Here is a 24469-nt window from a genome sequence, read left to right as displayed (position 1 = left end):
TTTCCGATGCTGGAAGAGTCACCTGGTGGTGACTCTGGTGAGAGACGTCCTTTTCACGTGACGACTGTCTGAACGGCGAGCGCCTGCCTGTTTCGTAACTTGCGTGAACTCGATATGTGAAGGCTTGCCCGGGGGTGATATTCCTGACACTCACGCACCACAACGTCTGCATTCTGAGCCAATCACAGAGGGCGCAGCAGCCAACTGTGAGCTAATCACAGCTGACAGGATGACGAATTCAACATGGCGCTGGCGTTCGCGACCGTGTCAGGTTATGCCAAGCATGCGACGTTGCACCGTTGCTGACCGTGAAAGCTCCTGCCTCTAGACAGCCGATGGCAGATGGTGTCGTGAACGTCACTTCATATAACGTTATGCTTTTACACTCCTGTTATCTGAATTAGATCGCCCGTTATTAATTACGCAGTGCTACCTTAGTAACAGAGTTATAGGGGGCTGGAGAGCCCTCCAAGCTACGTCACAGCAGCCTTTACCACAGTCTTCTTCGTCCAAGATGGTGGTTTGGGCTAGTTCTATTAGCGCTATTTTATGAAATTGTTTTAGCGTTGACAAGCAAGAACACCAAGAAGGGGCACAGGATTAACAAAGGGCTGCTTTGAGCTCATTGTTTACGTTAAAAAGAAAACGAATACTAAATGCGCAAGACATGGTATGCGCACTTTCAGTGCGCATATCTTCAAGGTAATCAACTTACTTGTTTGATAGAGAAATGGGAATGCATGCTGACTCAATCACTACCTAACTGCCTGATCACCGTGGATTCGATAATTCCTCTGACGCGTTGGTCCACGCTCTGGTCTACGATTGAACATGTGCTTTAAATCTGGTTCGCAAAGACAATTCGTTGCAATGAAGTGGCAATATCGAAACAAGTTTTAAATGGCGTTTCGTTTGTCCTGTGCCGCTTGTATACTGTGCTCGTGTCCGCCGGCGCTCAAACAATTTCACATGTTCATTTGCCATCATCGTCATCAGCAGCGGCAGCAGCATATCTTTATGCCTAGTGCCCCTCCCCCGAGGGCGAAGGCAATCTCCCAGCGATTTCCAATTAGCCCTTCTGTCTTGAGCTAGCTGATTCCAACTTGCGCCTGCCATTTTTCCCCGTTTCATCATCCCACCTAATTTCTTTTTTCTGCCGTCCTCAACTGCGCTTTCCTTCCATTGGCACCCATTCGCTGTAACTCTTATGGTCCACCGGTTATCGGCCCTACGCATCACATGTCCGTACAAGCTCCAATCTATTTTGTTATCTTAATGTCTCAATCAATGAGGACAAGTGGCTCTCCGCTATCAAGAGCCCCGATGCCGGGGCGCAACTATGGGCTGTTCAGAGGGCCCACGATGCGGCGGTCGGGCATGGCCTGACTGTCCCAACGTGGGAGCGGCCCGCAGCGCGCTGAGTCGCGTACCTCAGGACCTTCATTAAAGTTTTGCATCCATTCATCCATCCATCTTAATGTCTCCGTACCCTTCTCCGCTGTGTGTCCTCCACGCACGGCGCAGGGCATTTTGTTGCAGAAACGATGAAGATAAGGGAATGCGCCGTCAACGCTTTAAGCTGATCTGGCCTGACCAAGTCGACGCTCAACCTTCTACTGCTATGGGTGTTGCGCGCGCGCATACTGTAAGCACTCTATCGTTCCCGTGTGCCCGCCGTGTGTATGCACTATGGCCTGAGAGGAACGGACTGCTGAAACGTCACTGCTAGCGCTATCTAACACACTTCACTGGACGCCGACCGACGGTCTCGTCGCGTTCGCCGCCGAGGCGCGACGCCTACATGCAGCGGCCCCTGGCGACGCTCTTCCTCGTCATGCCAGCGTCGTGGGGCGCCTGGTAGCTGCCGGGGCGCTGTTCCTTCTGCGCAGCCGCGGTTGCCTTGCGCGCACGCGCAGAGTCGTCGTATCGCGCCCGCGTGTGGTTAAAACAGGCCGTCCGAGGAGTTCAAGCGGAAGGCTAAAACCTTGCTATCGTCTGTTAGTTGCATCGCCCAAACTGCCATTTCTTTAATCGTCCGCACTCCTCTATATAGCATTCAATGTTGCGGTATCCTGTTGTCCTGTTGTCAGTCCTGTTGTCAGGCCGTAAATTCGTACTTTCTGTTACTTACGTGTCCCCATACGAAGCTGGACGGTGAATTGGTTACCCACGTTTGTTATTGCTTTAATTTTGGTTCTGTTATACCCAGAGCACAGAAGCGAAGATATTGGTTGTTTTGCGCACGAAGGTGCAAAAGCGCTCCAGTAGTCGATGTGGCATTATGCTTCGCCTTCGTACTCTGTCGTTGCTGTTGATGGTGCGTATGAAACGTTGGCTACGTATAAAACGGCAGCGCCACCTCATCTGCAAGTCCGAGAGTTTTGCGGTGCCCTCAAGCGCGACTCGCTTGTCATTAAACCTACCGAGAAAGAAGCGATACAATCAATACAAGAGCCTCTATGTTGCAACGCGGCATTTTAGGGGACTCTCGTTGCGAGGACGAGTCTACTCAAGCATACCGTCCCGGTAAAAGCCGCGTAGTAGGGCAGAGCAAGGGCTTCCTTCTTTGAGCGCGTAGCAGACGAGAGATCGCTCGACTTTGCTTTCCTGCCTTTTGCAATACAGCAGAAGGCAGACGAGCACAAGGTAGGGAAAAAAAGGCGTACACGAATAAAGTGCTAGTGTGCGTAAGGCACGTTGCAGACGACAGCGTGCTGAACAAGATTCCTTGCCTTCTGCAAGAGTGCAGAAGACAGAAGAAAAAAAACTGGAAACGGAAAATGCACACGTAAGAAAAGTAAGTGTTAGTGCGCGTAAAGGCGGCGCGTTGAAGAACGCAATAGAAGCCGGAAGAAGCGAGGGAGGGCAATTGAGGGGTGCCTCTTTAAAAGACCATTAGGCGGTTTGCGGTGTGCGGAAGTCGAGGGCTGCCTTTTCAAGAGCTCGCCGACACAAAGTCTCTCAGATAAGGGGTGGCTGCCAAACAAAACCGTCGTGGAAGTAAATCGGCCGCGCTCTCTCCGCCTCGCCTCTTGTATCGTGCCAGCGCCCAATCGAAAGGGATCGATGCGGCACCAGGTTGCGCTGGGGGTATCTCCGAAGGAACCGGCAAAGGCCTCGACGAGTAGAAAGAAGTCCCTTGAGGAAACGGCGACAGCGGTGATAAAAACCGGCTTAGCCTTTCACGCTACATTTACAAAAATTCTGTATTATAGTCAGTTGCATCCCAAGAAAAAAAGTATAGTGAACGCAACCAAAACTGGGCAGAAAGACAGTAAAAATTTTCGTAACAACGTTGTAAAAGTATACTGTGTATCCTTTTAAAAAAACGCATCTTCGCAGTCTATGAAATATCGAAGGACTTTTCACAGACTGATATGCCTTCTTGTAGACTTGCCGCTCTGGTGATAACTATAGGTAGCTTACCTACAGACTAAGGTCCTCTAGAAAACCGTTTTCTTTGATCTACTGGTGTCAGGCTATACATTACGGTAACTCATTTTCATTCTGTAGACTGTCTACGGACTACTCGCTGACTGCACTACTTTCTTCTTGCGGACTTATCCTGGTCACAGCAAATACTACAGGCTATCAACAGACTACAATCGTCTACGAGGCTGTTTTTTTTTGCCTCTTTATTGTTCTGAATCTTCTGAATGCATTGTTTGGAGAAATTCTATACGAACATTCGTCGACAGAACCTATATCGCCATTACGTCCCACGGTCTCTATGGAGTATCCATGCATTGACGCCACAGAAAATCAAGCACGGACTTCAACTAACACAATAATTTTTATGAGTGGTCATATCTATATACATCATTATACCCAATTCTCAACCGCCTTGTAAAAGCTGCTTACCTTCGAGATTTGTTCTGCCCTTAATAATCGCAGGCGTGACGATTCAGTTACATTTCTACGGAAAGTCAACTGACTGCAAGAAAAAAAGAAACGCTAATCAGCAGAGCTAAAGGATTCGTAAAGCCACTTTTGCTATAGCATCGCTGTAACTGACCACTTGCTATCTCTTCCACTGACCATACGGCCTCCCAACTTCTCCTCCACTCTTTTTGATCTTATCCAGAACTCCAGCTGCCGACTTTTGCTCTTTAATCGCAGTACCGTCTTACTGTCGCTTTCGATTACGCGTACCACTTACCAATGCATCGCCGCAATTGCGAGGTCGTTAACCTCCTCTCTACTTTCTTTCACCATCGTTCAAATTTCGCCACAAGCAGATTACACATTCTATCAAACCCTTACGCCTCATCACTCCTACGTCGTAGAGGAAGAAAAAAAAGAAAAGGGCAGCAACGCTCCCCAATCCGAACGAGTTGATCCTTCCCCTATCGGGCGTATTTCACGCCGCCAACGGACACTTGGACGATGCGCGTGAACTCCAGCGGAGGTGGGGGAGAGGGGGTATAATCGATCCCGCATTGAAATGCGCAGCGTCAGACCACACGCGCGCACGCTCGCAGGCTAGTTGATTCTGGCACAGAGCCCTAGCTAACCTTTTCGGGCTTCGATTGACCCGTCAGCGCGAGCGGTTTGCCCACAGACGCGTCGACGGCACCATCGTCTCTTCATCGTTTTACGTATAACCACACATACGCTATACTGCACAGCCCGCGCGCCCTTCGCCGCCCTCCCCCCTCCCCGTACTCTCCTTTGTTTCCCCGTTAGGTGACGCCACTGTCAGCCCTTGCTCTCAGTCCCGTTTCTTCCCTAAAACTCGCCGAATAGGGGAGGAGGGGACACGAAGCGAGGAGAAGCGGGAAGAGGTCGTTTTTTTTTTCGAGCTCACCGCAACAACGCCGGGGCTAATTTGCGTATGGAAATCGGGAGTCCCGGCGGCAACGGCGAGCGGTTTGGGCTCAATTTGAGCTCTCCGCGCGCACCATGCACAACTGCCAGCGGCGGCGGTTGGGAGAGTGTTGGGACGCGATGGCGGCGACCGCACGGGCTGTTTGCGAGACCGTTCCCGGGCCACTGCGCCGAGACGACGGACGGCTGGCGGGGAAAAAACGGAAGGGGAGAGGAGCGCGGAGAGGGAGGAGGCTTGCACGTGCGGTGGAAAGGGGAAAAGCAGGTCGCGTCCCTCTTTCCTGGCCCCTTAGTGTTAGTTTCCCTACACCCGATCCAGGCAGGCAGACAGGCATGTTCTGCTACTTATTTGTCTTTTTTTTTTCGGCGGTGTGGTACAGTTCGCGTCAGTCGCCATTCTACGTGCCACTGTTAGCCACTCACCGGCATCTCAGTGGTACCGTGCATTTTTCAGAACGTTCAGAGTGGGCGTCAGGCCAATCGCGGCGCGCTGCCCGTGGAGTTGTCCTTGCTACCCACTGCCAATTGCACAACCGACTGTACCGGCTGCTGCCCTTACGAAGCAAGTTTTATCATTCACATACCATCCACAGGCGTCGTTTACGCAGCTGTGCCTTCTTATAGGTTCAAACATTTAGCCGATGAAATATTACATACTGCGTTTACACAACGGAACTGACTATAGTGAAGGGGCCCGTCACTATAGCCATAACATTACAGTGACGGGGTAACGACAACCAATACGGAGGCTGTGTAGTAGCGGCAGTTTCCCTCTGACTCATGGCGCCGCGTGAAAGAGTTGGGCTCATGATTGTGAGGTCCTGGATTTCAATCACTTCTTCGACATATATTTGTTTCTTTCTTTAACGTTGCTGCATAATTATTTTCCTTGTTTGACTTCTTAAGTGCTTCTTATTTTGTCCTATGTTTCACAACCACACCTGACACGGAGGGGCGGAGGAGCCTTAGGTAGAGACCGCTGTAGCGGCCGCAGACCAATGGATAATGACGCGTTCTTACTGTGGGCCCCAGTGAGACGGGTCAACCACTGACTAGCGAAACTGTGCGCAAAACATAACGTGCGATCGAATAAAATGGGCCCCCCTCACGTTCGCGTTACCAACTATACAATGATGGGGCCCGTAATATTAGCGTATATACTATGATTACGGGCCCCTTCACAGTAGTGAGTCCCTTGTACAACAATTAGTCTACAACTAGTCTCCTTGCATTGATCTGCTGTTGTCAACAGACTTCTGGCGGATGCTATCCTGAGAGTACTGAGGCAATAGTCAATCGAAAGCGTAAGGACATTATTCCTCAAGCCTTTCGTGCACGACCTAGAGACTTCGCATAACAAGAATATATAAAAGCTTTCTATGGACTGCCTAAAAGAATATTGCTGCAGAACCCATATCTCTCACACACACGCACACGCGCGCGCACACACACAAATGCGCGCGCGGAGGAACTGCTTTTCTCTTCATCTTTTCTATTTTTACCCCCCGGTGTATGGTAGCCAACGAAACGGTTACTCTGGTTAGCATAGGCCTTTCATCTAATATTTTCTCACTCTGTCCTTCTGTAGTAGTCAGAAGGAGAAACAGGAAGAAAGAAGCGAAGAAAGAGAGGCAGCTCAGCTAGAGGGTATTAAGCGGAGCATCATCATCATCAGCAGCAGCAGCAGCATCATCATCTCCGGTTACCTACCCTTCAAGTAGGCAAAGGGCAAAGAGGTACAAAAGATTAGATAAAAAGTACGCAGAAACCATCGATGATAGACGTCAAAGTAAGCTAATAGCTAGCCGAAACAATTCTAGAAAGCTATTGCCTTTACTAAAAAAAATTAGGCGCTTGAACACGTATAATTATTGTAGCAAGAATATTTTAGTACCGTTTGTTGTTTCACTACGCAATCCCATAGAGGACGCAGCGGTTCACCAGTGCATCGGAGGTGAGAGTTTTACCATCACAAAAATGGGCGAACAAGCAACAGAGAGCTATTTGCTTAAGAGTGAGGGGAAAGGGGGAGGCAGAGTCCGAGAAAATTGATAGCACTCTCACAACAGACTGTCACAGCATTGGACCAGCAATTACGGAAACCTGCGCCCGGGACCAACGTTTCGACAAGGTGACAATTCGCCCCGAGCCCTTGGTTCGCTTCGCCTGCACGGTCCTGTCCGCATTTCGTCTCATCCGGTGCGTCACACGTGGTCACGTGCAGTCTCACAGACAGTGTCGCACATAGGCGCACGCATTATCCGACGGCGACACGCAGTATTTCCGCGGAAAGGGCAGCGAAAACAACGAAGGCGCGTAAACAGCGATGTGGAAGACAAAAACACAAAGCAAACGAGCGCTCACGAGCGAACCCGTTCACCGGCGATCACCGCGCACTTCGAGCCGCCTGCGAGCGATAATGCAACCGAATGGCGGCACAACTGCGATGGGCCGTACTCTCTGCCACTTCAAACATAGCGTGTACATAGCCAGGGACCAAAAGAACGGCGAAGACAAGCGCTTGAAGACAAGACAACCAACTAGCCCGTACCCAAACCCTGCCTTCTGCTGCGTATGGATCACGGAGGAAGGAAACTAAGGAGAGGCCCTGACGTCACTCTTTGTGAAGCAAAAGTGAAGCCGGAATTTGGCGTTGCTCATGGCGATGCTCCGCCTTTTGGGCCACCCTCCTCTCTTGTTTACATCTTTCGCGAAACCACGCCGCGCTGCGCGTGGTGTCGCGCGCTCGCGCAACATCTGGCAGAGCACGGTGCAGGTAACACAGCGCAACAAGACATGGTGACTAACGCAAACCCGCCCGCTCAGCGCCTTTGCCACGGCCCGAAGCCTACCAGAGCAACACGTGTGAGCGCTCAAAACCATAACAACGCCGCCATTGTGACCCAAAAGGCGTGGCCATACAAAAAAAAAAAATAAAAAAGCAGCAAAAAAATGAGAACCTACTACGTCATTTCCGCCACACTTTTCTCCTAGCGCGCGGAGGGGGTAGGGCCTCTCCTTAGTTTCCTTCCTCCGTGGTATGGATCATGGTATGCATACACATCCGCCTCGCAGCCCACGTGACCTGCCGAGATTTAATGGAGGGGCGCCGATCGGGCGGGGAGCGAGCCCCGACAGGGGGGGCACCCTCCGCTCCCGCCGCCGGCGTTGCGATACGCGCTTGCGCTCGTGGGCGGTCGCCCTCCGCAAATCGAGAAACGAAAGACCGGGAGTTAATTAGCGGTGCGATGAGCGCGCAATCACGACCACCACTCCCTCTCGGCGTCGCGGTTCGTTTATTTTCTTTTTTTCTTCGCGTCTGTTTGTCCGCTGGTTTCCGCACTGGCTTCCGCGAGGTGCCAGTGGTCATGGTGCCTATTTTCATCCAGGCGTCCGATGTAACCTACCGTGTGCATCGGGCCAAGGAGCCTTTGGGTTTTAGTTGGCTCTTTCATGGGTAACCTGTAATCGTAACCCCCCCTCTGTCTGTCTGTCTACGTGCGTGCGTGCGTGGGTGTTTGTGCCGGTTATCCAGTCACTTCTAGAGACGTTGATTGATTGATTGATTGATTGATTGATTGATTGATTGATTGATTGATTGATTGATTGATTGATTGATTGATTGATTGATTGATGGATTTTAACGCCTCAAAGCAACACTGGAGCTGTGAGGGTCGTAGTGGTGGGCTTCGGAATGTTTTGACAACCAGATTTCTTTATTTCTACTTTTATTTGTTATTAAATTTCAAAGATTATTTGCATCTTTTTTACTTATCTTTGTTTATTTTTGCAGTTTTATTTGTATTGCTCTGGAATGTTAATCTTCATGCGATAGTGTCACGGTCCCCGTGTTGCAAAAATACCCGATGTCGGCGTCGGACGTCGCTTTGCGAAAAATCGTTCCGAACCGCAACCACGCAGGCCCTCCACGTGGCGCAGGGGCGTTACTGAACTAATTGAACTCCTCCAAGTGAAATATGCTACAAAAATTGTAAAGCACGACCTAGGCACAACCTACTGACACGATGCGTCGGAGTTTAATTTGAATGTGCCAGAAAACATAATCATGTTACGCGGAAACACAAACTCCTTTCACGAGCGGCACGGCCCGCTCGGTTCCTTGCCACGACACCGTCATGCTCACCTCTGCGCATGCGCAAGAAAGCTTCGGTTGCCGGGAAGCGTGACAAGCAGTCGGTGACCTTCGACATTTTTCGCGTTCCACCCTTAAAGCGAAGCTTATGCGTCCTGCAATTTTTTTCTTCTTACCGCCATGCTATCTCAGTGTCTGTGCCGACCTGCTGCTGGGCGCGAGGTTGTGGGTTCGATTGGCGACTGTGACGTTCGAATCTGATGGCGGCGCAGAGAGAGGGTAAGAGAGAGGGTGGAGAAGAAAAAGGCGCTATTTCCTGCACCTAGATTTACGATAGCCTCTCCTATTATATCTCCTCCAGTAGTCATGCAGTGCCGTGACGTAACCCCCCTCCCCTGCAATCTAATTCACCTAACTTTCGATTTTGATTTCCCAGCTGTGTATTTGGGACAAAGGAATTCATTATGCAAATGTCTCACGTTGTAGCCGCGAATAACGGCAACGCGAACAGAGAATATGAGAGTGCTTTGAGAGAGGAGGAGGAGGAGGAGGAGGAGGAGGAGGGTAGAAGGGGGAAAAGGAAGGTAGGAAGATAAGGTAGGAAGGTCAACCAGACGTACTTCCGGTTTGCTACCCTACACAGGGCAACCGTGCTTGATGTACGGGCTGACTTCCCGAGCAAGATATGACGTCACTCTAAACTTTTTTTTTTCTTCGCTCCCTCCGCTACAAGCCTAGAAGCTTAAGCCATTCCTCCTGACTGAGGGATATGTTCGCTTAGGAAATAACGTATGAATGTTTCAGACGTCTCGCTCTCTTTTCTCGTCACACGACCACCTCCGGGAGCCCCACTTCTTCGGACTCTTTCTGTTTTTTTAAAAGATCTTTCATTATAAAACTGACAAAAATAGTAAGAAAGAAAAATAAACATCTTAGTAGTCTAACATGCGCTCTCGCTGTTGATGGCGCCATCGGTTGTTCCGGCAGCTCGTGGTTCCGATTTGTATTCGCGGGCGTCTCGGATTCATTTATCTGCTTCAGGTCTGACAGCGCATTACCATAAATTGTCGTCGTGCTCCATTATGTGTCTGATGCGAGAAGTGTCACCGGGTGTGCCGCCGTGCAAAGACGCGCTCCGTTGCGCGGTTTACGAGGTGGCCTTTCTTTTTTCTTCAAGATCAGCACGAAGCCCAGACGACTCGAGCGAGAACGCAACGAATGGAGCACTGTAAACTTGCAGCCCCTTGCAAAAAAAAAAAAAAAAAATCAGCTGCGATGTCGAATTTCATCTGAAGAGAAAGTTGACCGAAAAGCAACAAATCGTAAGCAGAAACACGACAGGATTTCTATCACGACTTTTACCAGTGAGAAGGAGCTGCGAAAAAAGAAACACATTTTATAACCACACTGCTATAAAAAAGAAATGTTATATTTGCCGAGCGCTACGCTTGTAAAAATGTAGAAATATATTAAAATTTATCTCAAAGGAAAGCTTTTTCATAGTCCTAACTATTCGATAAAGATACATCATCTCTATGGCGGCTTTGATAAGAAAGAGACAGCTGCGAAAAGCTCTATTCTATGACCCCTACATTTGCAAAAGTTGTGTGCGATGTTGAATTGCATTTCAATGTTAAGTGTACTGAAACGCAACAAACAAATAATCAATAGAAACGTGACACAATTTGTACAGTTACTTGTGCGATTGTGAAGACGTTGAGAAAAAATATTGCGTTATGCGTACTCATGCGTATAGGCAGCTGCTAAACACGTAAATGGTATTTGCTGAGCTTGATACCTTCTCAAAACTAATACATATTAGTCAGTTTTATATCAAGACAAAGTCTACTGAACGTAGCAACTAGCCAATATACAGCAGCATAACCTCGATAGCGATTTCCGTAAGGAAGAGACATCTAGGAAATTAAGCTATTGACCGAGTCCTGCCCTTGCGAAAAACATACATGATACTGCAGTCACAACATTTACAGGGAAGCGGTTAGCCTCCAATTGATCGGAATTTTTCGTGGCGGTGTGCTTACACGAAAATGTGGGCCGATCCCGAAGGCAGTGCAAAGAAGCGGGAAGCGCACTGTTGGCTGCTTCTCCAAGAGGCATCGCATGACGTCTTCAGGTGCGCTCATCATTTGACGATGATATGACCGCGTGACGTCATCAGGTGACATCGTCACGCGAAGATGCCGTTATCACGTAACGTAACGTTTGACATAACGTCATCGCGCGACGTTGCGCGGGATGACGTAATCACGTTACGTCAACATGTCAAACATGATGTCACCTATTGGTCACATAGGTTTAGGTACCACCAGTTGTCAACGACTGATTTTTCGCTTCAGGGGCCATATAATGCTTTAGAATTTACTTCGCTGGACATACAATTTCGCAGGGCCGTGGTGGTGAGTCAATATTTTTTATCTCCTTAGCGAGGTACCCTATGAAAAGAGAACGGCCGACTAGAGGAAAAATCTACCCTCTCTCAATTTGACAAAGCTCCAGCCGTCCATGCAGCGGCGGAAACAATTACCGCCCTACTATCCTTTTCAAATACAAATGTATGTAGACCACTGGCGTTTACGTCTGGAAACGACATTTGTTTTACTGTTGGACGCACCAGGAAGCGAAATATTAAACGCCAGAACTAAACACAATCACACCAAACAATTCAAGCATGTCATAGTGACCATAATTTAAATTTAACTACGTCTCAATAGAAAGTGAATTGGAACTAACAAATAGTCAATACGAATCCAACAACACTTTCGCATTGACTTCATATTGATTTTCGAGTAGGCGCAGCGCACAGGTGCCATTACACAGAGATTGAGCATATCATGCCAGTTGCGTCTAGACCCCGGAAACAAGCAATGTGAGCTTGTACATGCAGTACGCATACTCTTTACCAAAGTCACTATAGAGCTTCTGTTGAGTTCCTGTTTACATTCTCCTGGGTTCCGTAGAAAGCTTGTTGAGCTCCAGTCGAACACCGTGCATTTTTTCGAGAAAGACGGAGCGACCACACCATTGCAGGAGCAGTCCTAATAATTGCGATGTGCTCCTACCGACTTCATGTTGCCTTCTGTAGACTATCTATTGAAGTGCAATTGAATTTCATGCACGGAGACGATATGCTTAAATAGCGGGCGTAGCGGGTGGGCACAGGGCAACTGAATGCATCGGGGCGTGCATTGAGAACATGTCGATGCATTTAGCTCGGGATAATGGCTCAACCGTCATAGCTCCCCCCCCCCCCTACCCTACGTCCGACTACGCCAAGAGAACGATAAAAGAAATAGCACAGCTCTGACTCGACACCGGGCGTGGATGTTCAAATATTTGCGTCTACGTCAATTGCACAGCTACCTGATAAAATGGCCTCGCAGTCATAGCGCGGCTTTTGCCTTGGCAGCGAAATCGCGAAGCATAATTCTCCAAAGAAAGAAGAACGCGCGAATGAAAAGGGTGCTATGTTCTGAGGCGTGCATCAGCCGTTATTATCGACGCCAACAAACCTCGTAACTTACGTTCGCATTAAAGCACGCAACCGGGAGGAGGGGGGAAGGGAACCTCCCGAATATAGCCGCCGACTCTCTCTCAGCCAAGCACTCACGCTCTGCTGGACGTTTATTCGTTTCTTTAACGAGCAATTATACGGGCAGAGAGCCAAGAATTTTAATTAAGGAGAAATTACAGCGCCGCTCATTTTTTTTCTTTTCCTTAACGAACTTTCCTGCGGCATTTCATTAAAAAGTTCGAACTGTAGAAACAACTCGAGACGGCCAAAAAAACGAAATGTGTTTCGACGTGAAGATTTTGCCGAAGGGCAGAGTGAGAAGAGAAGAACAAAAAAGCAGGTGTTTAGGAGGCAGAGGAAAGTTCGCGTGAGGCAATTGAGATTCGCCGGGGAGTAGACTCTCCTAATTAGACGAAGCTCGTTAACGGCCCCAGTGATGATGAAAGCGTTGCGAATGATCATCGCAGACATCGACCAGAAGCCAGCGCAGTTTAAGCGCCGAAAAGAGTGCACATATTTTACCGGGACCCTCTAGCAATAGACGGCTTGACATTGATGCGTCCGAAGAGTGCTTAGCTTTCTTTTGCTCAGCGTCTCCGACTCCTTAAGCAGTGGGAAGCGTCGTGTCGTTGTCACCGCCCGTCTCAATAAACAACTCGTTAATTAGTAAGTTAGTTGATTGGTCAGTCAGTCAGTCAGTCGGTCAGTCGGTCAGTCGGTCGGTCGGTCGGTCGGTCGGTCGGTCGGTCGGTCGGTCGGTCGGTCGGTCGGTCGGTCGGTCGGTCGGTCGGTCGGTCGGTCGGTCGGTCGGTCGGTCGGTCGGTCGATTAGCTAGTTTCTTTGTTTGCTTTTTGTTTTCTGTGTTTCTTATCAGCTGTTAATAAGTCAGCCAGCCAATGGGTGCATGAGCTTAACACAACGCAAACTTCGTCAAGACACTACACAGAAAGCTAACTAGGCTGAGCTGCTCCTAAGCCCGAGGGCGCAGGATCGAATCCCGACCGCGGCGGCCGCATTTTGATGGGGGCGAAATGCAAAAAAGAAACGCCAATGTATTGTGCATTCGATGCACGTTAAAGATCCCCACGTGGTCGAAATTAATCTGGAGTCGCCAACTACAACGTGTCACATCATGCTTTTGGCACGTAAAGCCCCAGAATTTAACTAGGCTGAACCTGATGAGCTTACCTGCATCGTGGAAGCGGAAAATAAAGAAGGGAGGAAGGAACGTTCACAGTACGCATGCACACACATGCACAAGCGTCATCAGATTACATATTTATTATAACAATTTACGTAAGGGTTGCATCCGATGATCTCAGTTTACACTTCCTTAGGCAAGAGTAATCTCCGTGAGGACTCAAAAATCAGCTGATGTTTCAATCATTCAATATGTTCAATGCCTTTTCAACTTAAGTCGATCTACGACAACGAAAAATTGGTTGAAAGAATACAAAATTTTCATAATGAATTATGCAAGTTCTTCATGCAGTGACCATCGCGCAACCTTTTCCAGACCTGCGTAATCTCTGTGATGATTGTGGCAGCAGTTGAAGGTCTTTTTTACAAAATTAGGCATGTCCCCTGATTGCTTGTCAACAGAAAGTTAGCATAACACAACCGAATGCGAGTAGGAAAACAGCATAATTTTTATTGTAATTTTTGTAAAGAACCCGACTTGGAAATGCTTGTGGACCTTCAGAGTTTCACTTTCAGCTCACGTTGTTGCTAACGTACGACTCCTGGTAGTTCGCAAAATCGACTCGAAATTCTTAATAGATTTTTTTTTTTCTAATGGTGTATTATTATTCTTGTAAGAAGGGCAAGACATGCTCGAAACGCGGTACTCCTAATACAGAGCAAGAAAATACGGGGGAGAAAGAAGCAGATGCGAAATAAACGGCCGGAATTTTCGCGACCAGAACCGGAAATTGCTCACCATTCTATTCGTACTCGCCCGACAGACTGCAAAGAGGAGACAGCAGAAAGCATTCATGCTCTATCTTGCTTCGACGTTCTACTATAAAAATAAAATTAGACAATATGTCGACTATCCATAGACTTTTTTGGAGACAGCTTTGTCTGCATGTAACTTGTGTTTTCGGCTACGTAACGTCTAAAATCTATGTTCATAGAAGGGGTCACGAAAGTCCTTGTTGCGCTCTTCTTTTGAACTCCGTCATAAATCGAAAATTCTGAACTAAAGTTCTATTGAAGTTGTAAAGTGAAGCCCCGTGAAGGCCACAAAAAAAATTTTGAAATAATAACAAGATGTCTAAAATAGGAAAATCAGTATCGGATGCCCAATAACAATCAAAGCCAGAATAACGTAAGCAAGATATTCCAATTCTTTCTCATCTCGACGCGCTTAGCCAGTGGTCCGAACCTTGCTTTACCTTTCTTATCAGAAGGATCACATGGTGGTGAGCGGTGGATGATAACAAAGGAATAGAATCCAACGAAAGGAATCGCTACATTGTCGGTCCAGTCTTTTGTCAGGGTGACCACGAAAGACATTCCGCAGCCATTTGCGGACGCTCCACAAAGCTCCACATCAGCACTAGCTGCTCAAATGACTTGTTCTCGAAGAGGCTAACCTACCCTATCTCGTTAGGCCTAGTTCCGCCTACAACCGGGCTTAGTTATTTAAAGGAACACAAAAGAGAAATATTACGTTAAGGTAAAGTGATAGATTAGTGCTCGAGAATGACTATTTCTTCATGCGAACGCAGCTTTCGTAATCCAGAAACTGAGCTAAATGCACGACACGATTTGAGACTTCCCCGGGACATTCAACTACTAGACCGATGACGTAGCACTCCTCATTATGAATCTGTCACTAGTACTCAAACACTGGCAACAAAGAAAGCGTTGCATTGCATTATAATACAGAAGAAAATGCTACTTGTCCCGTTCTATGCGATGTCGAGAAAAAAAAAACTCATTCGCGTTACCCTTGACAACGACGCGGACGGTTGAAAGGTTTCGTTTTCACTCGACTCTGCGTCACCCGCGCCGTCACGTTTCAGTGGTTTCGTTATCTCGTAATGCCGCGCTGGTTTTCTAGACTCGCGCAACGCCCACAGACTGTACGGGGGATGCCCGAACGGTCCACGCCACTTGACCAAGAGCAACTGCAGCGGCGAATCCAAACGCCACGGCTTGGCTTGGATCCTCCATGACTACGCGTTTGCGTTTTGCGCGAAAAGGGTAGTGGCGCCGTCTGTCGGGCGCCGTTTTACTCGACGACGGCAGTAAAGGAAGGGCCGAGTGGTGGCGTATGCAAAGTCACCCCTCCCCGCTCGGAGGGGGGGGGGGGGAGAAATGGATTGCGCTGAAGACATGCGGACCCCTCAGACGCGATTTCCTTTTGAAACTAAATCTTTTTTATGCGCGAAACAGGCGCCGAGAAGTTTCTGGAATTATATTTTAACAATCTAAGTTGACTTACTGTTATTAGGGGGGTTGGGTGAGGGTCGCAAAGAAACCTTTGATGTTTTGCCTTCACATTTGTGGAGAAAGCACAATGCCCTCTAGCTGTAAGATTGATTTGCAAAAGTAACTCCTCCTAACGTGCAACCGGAAAAGTAAAAGACAAACACATAATAAGGGTAATTTGTTGTACAAACGGAAGCATCTAAAGCTACGGCTGTTTTTTTTTTTTTTTTTTGTAGCTTTGTATTTGTAGCTTGTGTAGATTCGTGCTGTACGCTCGAGTGGAGGACCATTTTTCACCTTTCATTATTTATTTTCCTGCCCTTACGTTACGATGCCAGAGAAAGTAGTGAAAATATGGAGGACGCTTAAACTTTGCCTAAATTTAAGAACGGCGCGCGATAGCATTCAAAGATCCCTGACCGCTTCTCACGCTTCCCGGCAACTGCAGCTTATGTTACCGTAATGCTAACCGGGAAACGCTGGCAGCGAACGCTATGCACAAAATCGAGCTTTCTGGTAGAAACGCGGCCTCTTGCTTGAGCCGATCTACTGTAGTTCTTTCGCACTTTTAATATTTCAGTGTAAGACGATGCGACATAAAAGACATGCGCTGTCGGTGTTTTGTTTCACGACATTTGTTTGGGGGCTGTCATTCTCAAAATTCTGAGTAATAACTTTGTAAAGTATACAATAGGAGGTATGAGCAACTCTAGTGACAGAAGAGAAACTTTAGTGCCGTATGGCATATGTAGGGCAGTTTTTCGTTCACAGGACGTCCGGCGCCGACGCCGGACGCCGACACCGGTTCTTCTGCGATCTGTCTATTAACACGACTGCGTTAATAGACAGGTTTTCTGGAGCGTTGCTCACTCTCCGCTCACATTTTACGCGTAGTGGTGGCTGCATAAACTGCGTCAATTTTTCAAGCGAAGCTTGTATTGGCTTACAAGTGGCGTTGTCGTGGTTACGCAAAAAACCCCACTCGCTTCCAGAGCTGAGCAGCTGCGGCAAAGAGCGGTTTGATGAGTTGACAGCTGCGCCGGCGCCGTAGCGTGAGTCATCACCAACGATTCCAGCTGCCTAGGCGCGCGCTCACGCCACGCGCGCAACCAATCAGAGCCGTTTCGGTTCCGCCGCAGTGAGAAAAGGCGGGAGAGGGTTTCGCGCGCGCTGCGCCGGCTTCGTTTCCGTTCAGTTCAGACTCTGAAAACTGATGGGACGGCCACGCGTTGTGCGTTCTGCCGAGGAACGGGCAGCGTTTGATGAGCGGCGGCGAGAACTCGCCCGTGAAAGGGCACGCCGTCGGCGCGTCGACCCAGCCTTTAGAGCCGCTCGAGCACAGGCGATCCTACAGAAACGAGAAGAAGATGCCGAGCTGAGGGAGCGGGAGGCCAAAGCAATCCGGTACTCTTACCTGTGGGTTATTTAGCCGTGACAAAAGTCAGGTACACGCAGGAAAAGCTTCGCTTACTCCCATTTTCCGGTAGGGGAAGGGTTGGTCATTTTTGTTTTTTTTAACAAGCACATCTCCCAGAGACGCCAGCGACGCGCTCTCAGCTTGGCTGTAAGACGACAAATAAAACCAAGTAGAGGCACCCCAACGCTCTGCTCATTCGGTTTTGTAGCTGCAGTGTATAGATGCTTATAAACAGTTTCCAGAAGACTTCCGCTTAAGCCCTCAGGAGCAACACAAGTTACAATAGTCTATAAACTTATAGGACCCTCCAGCTGGCACCAGTTTTGTTCGGGAGTTGGAGTGTTTGACAATGAATTGTATTGTAATGTGCAACAAAAAAAGCCCGTACATGAGTTCGACGCATGGTGCACGTTCTTTATATGTGAAAACGTCAAGAATATGTGCCTACAGTATACTATGCGGCAAACTACTTCTTCTTTCTTGGCTAATTGGACTCTCGAAAATGGCTGACCGGAAGTTCTCTGGGGTCATGAACGCACTGCTGCCACATCGCAGATGAAAAAAGAACGCCCGCAGCAGAACGTGCGCAGCTTTCTCCGTTCCGCTACCGGCGTGAGCTCTGTGCGAACGTGCATCAGCGTTCCCACTGAAGCGTTCCGCTTGCAGCGCTGTGCGTAAATTGTCAGGATACGCCGGTCTGAGCTGGGCGCGGACCATAAACGCTCCGCTAAAACTGCCTAATAAACTAAAACTTAAAGCGCGCGTCTGTGCAAAAAAGAAAAGAAAGTAAAGGTATCCTCGCGTGCTGCAGCTAATTCCGAGCGAAAAATCCGTGTCTCCTTCAAATCCCCCTGCGTGTTATTTAAAACTTCGGCAGAAGTGTTTGTGATTAGCGCGTAATAATATCTCTTCGACGGACGACGGCGTGGATTCACGTTCCGTAAACAAATGAACCGTCAAACGCAGTAATGCGAGCGAGGAAAGAATGAGTTACGGAACCGAAAACCGATGTTACCGACTAACCGTTATAGCGGGCTTGTCAAGCAAAAAAAAAAAAAAGGCGGGTGCAAGTTAGTGAGTTGCTGCACGTCCCGAAAAGAAAAGACATTCTGCAGACTGTTTTGCGCGTGGCAGCGGCGTTAGCAAGCTTTCGTTGAATTCCCGATGAGTTCACTTCTGCGGTGACGCAGGTGTTGTTACGCAAAAAGAAATGAGTAATAATAACGTGAACAAACGTTGGTAACGACGATGGTAATAAAGCGATGCTAATACGTGCACAAACGACACGCTAGCATTCCCGTCTCGCTTTCTTACGTCCTCATATTTTTTCCCCCGCGCGATTCGTATCAGGCTTCTTCTTTTAATGAGTGCCAATGAGAAAAAAAGAAAGCTGTTGAGAATTTATTGAACTAAGGCGGGGCACCGTCTCTGTGGTTTTTGTCCTGTTGCAGCCGCCCGCAGAGTTTACTCGACCATCGCGCCGGTTTTCGCTTCGCGGCGAAGGCGAGATCGCGGCGAGAGCGAGCCCTCGTCCGGGGCACGTGACCCAAGTTTCCCTTTGCGTGCGTGCCGCTATGTGCGATTGATTTTCAATGAAGGCCTCGCGCTGTTGCCGCAGCTGCTGCTGCGCAATGAGCTGCGGGCAAACACCACTCGGAAAGCGTTTCGTTGAGTTCTTGTTGCTTCGTCTCAACGCAGGGGGCTTCATCACGCGAGAAACCAGTCTCCGGTTTCACGCCACGTGGGGCTCATTGATTTACTGGCTGTCTGACTTGACTGACTCATTCAGTCATTGATCGGTTCACTATTTCCTTAGTTCGCTCGTAAGTTTTGAGAGAGAGAAAAAGAGAATCACAGCTGTATATATATATATATATATATATATATATATATATATATATATATATATATATATATATATATATATATATATATATACACGAGTACCTCGATTGTTCGATCATCGCACGCGTAATGCGAAGACGTGGGATCATTCCCCACCTACGGAAAGCTTTTTCATCTACTTTCATTTATATATATATATATATATATATATATATATATATATATATATATATATATATATATATATATATATATATATATATATATGTATACTGTCTTTTTTATGGTCTTCTGCTAGGATTATCATTCGCGTTCGAAGCATCTTTGCCGACAGAAACCTCAGTGATACAACGGTTCGGGGACAGCGGCTAGCGAGCGCCTTCGAATTAAATTCTGCGGTCTGAGTGTGATCGCCAGCTTCCTATTCACCCAAAGCGGTCATACGCGCCGATTGTGAGCAATTCCCGGCGCTGAGAGCGTGTATCCATTGCTGAACGCCACGGCCAGTCATAGTCCAGAGAAATTGGTCTCGTCTCTTCGGGGGTAGCCGCAGCGGTAACAAAGGCTCTATAGGTACATGATCCGAGGGAATGCAATCGGATGCGTCTAAAGTAGGGCCCATTTCAATCAGCTAGGGCAAACCAGTTTTATTTGTTCACCGCTTATACGTCAGGAAACACGGTAGTTCAGAAGGGTAGGCCGCTATAGGCAAGCCGATGTGCCACATTGAGAAGCACGATACAATTTACGAACCCAGGCACCAGAGGATGCAGCATAAAAGATCAGTCGGTGCAAAGTTTGACGCAACATAATATAAGGAAACGTCCCCCTCCCCCCTAAAAAGGACACCAAGGCACAAAGAATGTTCTCGTTGCTGTTATACCACGAGGCAGAATCAAAATTACAATCTGTAATGAACACAGTCTACCCGTGAAGGTTGTTTCGTTCCGAGCGAGGAACCGAGAGAGTAGTCATTATCAAAAAAAAAAAAAACAAAGAAAGAATCATCGTATTTTCTAGCTGCGCTTGAGCCCGCCAAATGGGCCCGACAAAAGCCCGTTGACAGTCTAAAGCTTGTCCCAGCTAACGTTAGTGCAAGATGCGGTTTTAAGACTTACGGTGTTCGGTCGTCAGACCTCTGACGAGCCAACACCGTGGGTGTTTAATTACATCTTGGACCGCGTGTTCTTCAAATCTTGTTTTTCGTTCAAGAGCTTGACTAACGTTAGCTGGGACGCACGGTACACGTGTATTATCTAGTTTCGGCAAAGTAACTTGTAATGGCTTCATCAGCGGAAAGCCGTGGTGGCGAATTTCGCGGGAAGCAGCGAGGTGGGCGGTCCTTCTAAAGATGAACGTGCAATACACGCTGAGAAACCGGTGAAAGCTCGAGCGGCGGCAGATCGCCCCCCCCCCCCCCCCCCTCGACTGAGGCCTTGCGTGACCAGCGTCTTGATTACCTGGCCCCCGGAGTATTTTCAAATAAGACCTCGCGCCACGCTTCCACGCCGGCTCGAACTCATTTAGTCGATAGAGCGGCGTTGCTTCAACCGCGATACGACGCGGGAAACGTCTCGCGGTTCACGTTTCCGCATAGAGCAGTCGTCCCTTTTACTAGCGACAATGCATAAAGGTTCGCACTGCTTCGTCAAGCACCTTATCTGAAGCATCTCGTGCGTCATATGTGACTCCGGACAGGCCGCCATTGGAATATGAACCTGGCAACGTTTAACGCTAGAACGTTATCTAGTGAGGCGAGTCTAGCAGTGCTATTGGAAGAATTAGAGGGCAGTAAATGGGATATAATAGGGCTCAGTGAAGTTAGGAGGCTAAAAGAAGCATATACAGTGCTAAAAAGCGGGCATGTACTGTGTTACCGGGGCTTAGCGGAGAGACGAGAACTAGGAGTCGGATTCCTGATTAATAAGAATATAGCTGGTAACATACAGGAATTCTATAGCATTAACGAGACGGTGGCATGTCTTGTTCTGAAACTTAATAAGAGGTACAAAATGAAGGTTGTACAGGTCTACGCTCCTACATCCAGTCATGACGACCAGGAAGTCGAAAGCTTCTATGAAGACGTGGAATCGGCGATGGGTAGAGTGAAAACAAAATACACTATACTGATGGGCGATTTCAATGCCAAGGTAGGCAAGAAGCAGACTGGAGACAAGGCAGTGGGGGAATACGGCATAGGCACTAGGAATAGCAGAGGAGAGTTATTAGTAGAGTTTGCGGAACAGAACAATATGCGGATAATGAATACCTTCTTCCGCAAGCGGGATAGCCGAAAGTGGACGTGGAGGAGCCCGAACGGCGAGACTAGAAATGAAATAGACTTCATACTCTGCGCTAGCCCTGGCATCATACAAGATGTGGACGTGCTCGGTAAGGTGCGCTGCAGTGACCACAGGATGGTAAGAACTCGCATTAGCCTAGACTTGAGGAGGGAACGGAAGAAACTGGTACATAAGAAGCCGATCAATGAGTTAGCGGTAAGAGGGAAAATAGAGGAATTCCAGATCAAGCTACAGAACAGGTATTCGGCTTTAACTCAGGAAGAGGACCTTAGTGTTGGAGCAATGAACGACAATCTTGTGGGCATCATTAAGGAGTGTGCAATAGAAGTCGGCGATAACTCTGTTAGACAGGATACCAGTAAGCTATCGCAGGAGACGAAAGATCTGATCAAGAAACGCCAATGTATGAAAGCCTCTAACCCTACAGCTAGAATAGAACTGGCAGAACTTTCGAAGTTAATCAACAAGCGTAAGACAGCTGACATAAGGAAGTATAATATGGATAGAATTGAACAAGCTCTCAGGAACGGAGGAAGCCTAAAAACAGAGAAGAAGAAACTAGGAATCGGCAAGAATCAGATGTATGCGTTAAGAGACAAAGCCGGCAATATCATTACTAATATGGATGAGATAGTTCAAGTGGCTGAGGAGTTCTATAGAGATTTATACAGTACGAGTGGAACCCACGGTGATAATGGAAGAGAGAATAGTCTAGAGGAATTCGAAATCCCACAAGTAACGCCAGAAGAAGTAAGGAAAGCCTTGGGAGCTATGCAAAGGGGGAAGGCAGCTGGGGAGGATCAGGTAACAGCAGATTTGTTGAAGGACGGTGGGCAGATTGTTCTAGAAAAACTGGCCACCCTGTATACACAATGCCTCATGACATCGAGCGTACCGGAATCTTGGAAGAACGCTAACATAATCCTAATCCATAAGAAAGGGGACGCCAAAGACTTGAAAAATTATAGACCGATCAGCTTACTGTCCGTTGCCTACAAAGTATTTACTAAGGTAATTGCAAATAGAATCAGGAACACCTTAGACTTCCGTCAACCAAAGGACCAGGCAGGATTCCGTAAAGGCTACTCAACAATAGATCATATTCACACTATCAATCAGGTGATAGAGAAATGTGCGGAATATAACCAACCATTATATATAGCTTTCATTGATTATGAGAAAGCGTTTGATTCAGTCGAAACCTCAGCAGTCATGGAGGCACTGCGGAATCAGGGTGTAGACGAGCCGTACGTAAAAATACTGAAAGATATCTTTAGCGGCTCCACAGCCACTGTAGTCCTCCATAAAGAAAGCAACAAAATCCCTATAAAGAAAGGCGTCAGGCAGGGAGATACGATCTCTCCAATGCTATTCACAGCGTGTTTACAGGAGGTATTCAGAGACCTGGATTGGGAAAAATTGGGGATAAGAGTAAATGGAGAATACCTTAGTAACTTGCGCTTCGCTGATGATATTGCCCTGCTTAGTAACTCAGGGGACCAACTGCAATGCATGCTCACTGACCTGGAGAGGCAGAGCAGAAGGGTGGGACTAAAAATTAATCTGCAAAAAAACTAAAGTAATGTTTAACAGTTTCGGAAGGGAACAGCAGTTTACGATACGTAGCGAGGCACTGGAAGTGGTAAGGGAATACATCTACTTAGGACAGGTAGTGACTGCGGATCCGGATCATGAGACTGAAATAATCAGAAGAATAAGAATGGGCTGGGGTGCGTTTGGCAGGTATTCTCAGATCATGAACAGCAGGTTGCCATTATCCCTCAAGAGAAAAGTTTATAACAGCTGTGTCTTACCAGTACTCACGTACGGGGCAGAAGCCTGGAGGATCACGAAAAGAGTTCTACTTAAATTGAGGACGACGCAACGAGCTATGGAAAGAAGAATGATAGGTGTAACGTTAAGGGATAAGAAAAGAGCAGATTGGGTGAGGGAACAAACACGCGTTTATGACATCTTAGTTGAAATCAAGAAAAAGAAATGGGCATGGGCAGGACATGTAATGAGGAGGGAAGATAACCGATGGTCATTAAGGGTTACGGACCGGATTCCGAGGGAAGGGAAGCGTAGCAGGGGGCGACAGAAAGTTAGGTGGGCAGATGAGATTAGGAAGTTTGGAGGGTCAACATGGCCACAATTAGTACATGACCGGGGCAGTTGGAGAAGTATGGGAGAGGCCTTTGCCCTGCAGTGGGCGTAACCAGGCTGATGATGATGATGATGATGATGATGTGACTCCAGAAATGTGTAGTCCCACAGAATCTGCTGGATATGGCAAGTTACACTTAATCCTTGCGCTAGTCCGTATCTCCTTATCTGAAGCGCTTTCTGTGTCATACGTGACTCCGAGATGTGTAGTCTCACAAAGCCCCCCCCCTACTATCGAAAGCAATTTCTACTTAGTTTATTCACTGATTCGTGTGACTTTAACTACATTCTTTATATGTCATATGTGACCGCGATGTGTATTGTCGCAACGTTTTGCTTGCGATAGCAATTTCAACTTATTGTTTCCGCTGGCTCTTGTCAATTGATATGGCTCTGTCTTATGTGACTCCTACTTGTGTAAGCCCAATTGCAATAGCAATTTATGCTTCCTGGTTGCACTAATTGGCGGCAATTAACTTGAAGCCTGTCCTGCATCATATGCGACTACCATCTGATCTAACAGGTGGCTAACAGATGGCAGGGCGAAGTCGAATTTGCCAATAACACAAAGCAAAGGCAAAAGCTTGACGTAATAGTTCTGCGGAAACCCGCAAGGGGGAGAAAAGTAATTAATTAAGAGATGAGACATTCACCCAATCGTAGCAATTGCTACAAAGGAAACCCATACGCATTCCTCGAAAGAAAATCCTAGCAGTTGAGACATTTTTATTTCTCTTTATCTTTATCTTTATTAATCTCTTTATTAACTAAACGTTTACGCTTAATAAGCTCCATCTCTCTCTCTCTCTCTTGTGATTCAGTAGATGATCTCTATAAAACAATGGCCA

The 24469-nt window shown here is 47.7% G+C and overlaps 1 protein-coding gene across 2 annotated transcripts in view; it reads left to right on the top strand.

Annotated features, from left to right (window-relative positions):
• The window catches only part of Ca-alpha1T (Ca[2+]-channel protein alpha[[1]] subunit T), a 410459-nt gene that overhangs the window by 134245 nt on the left and 251745 nt on the right, over positions 1-24469 (top strand). The gene's annotated exons all lie outside the window — the stretch shown is intronic.

The sequence above is a fragment of the Dermacentor andersoni genome, chromosome 8, assembly GCF_023375885.2.
Source record: "Dermacentor andersoni chromosome 8, qqDerAnde1_hic_scaffold, whole genome shotgun sequence".
In the NCBI taxonomy this organism is placed as follows: domain Eukaryota; kingdom Metazoa; phylum Arthropoda; class Arachnida; order Ixodida; family Ixodidae; genus Dermacentor; species Dermacentor andersoni.
Note: the sequence above shows the minus strand (reverse complement) of the source record. Positions and strands in the feature narration are given on the sequence as shown.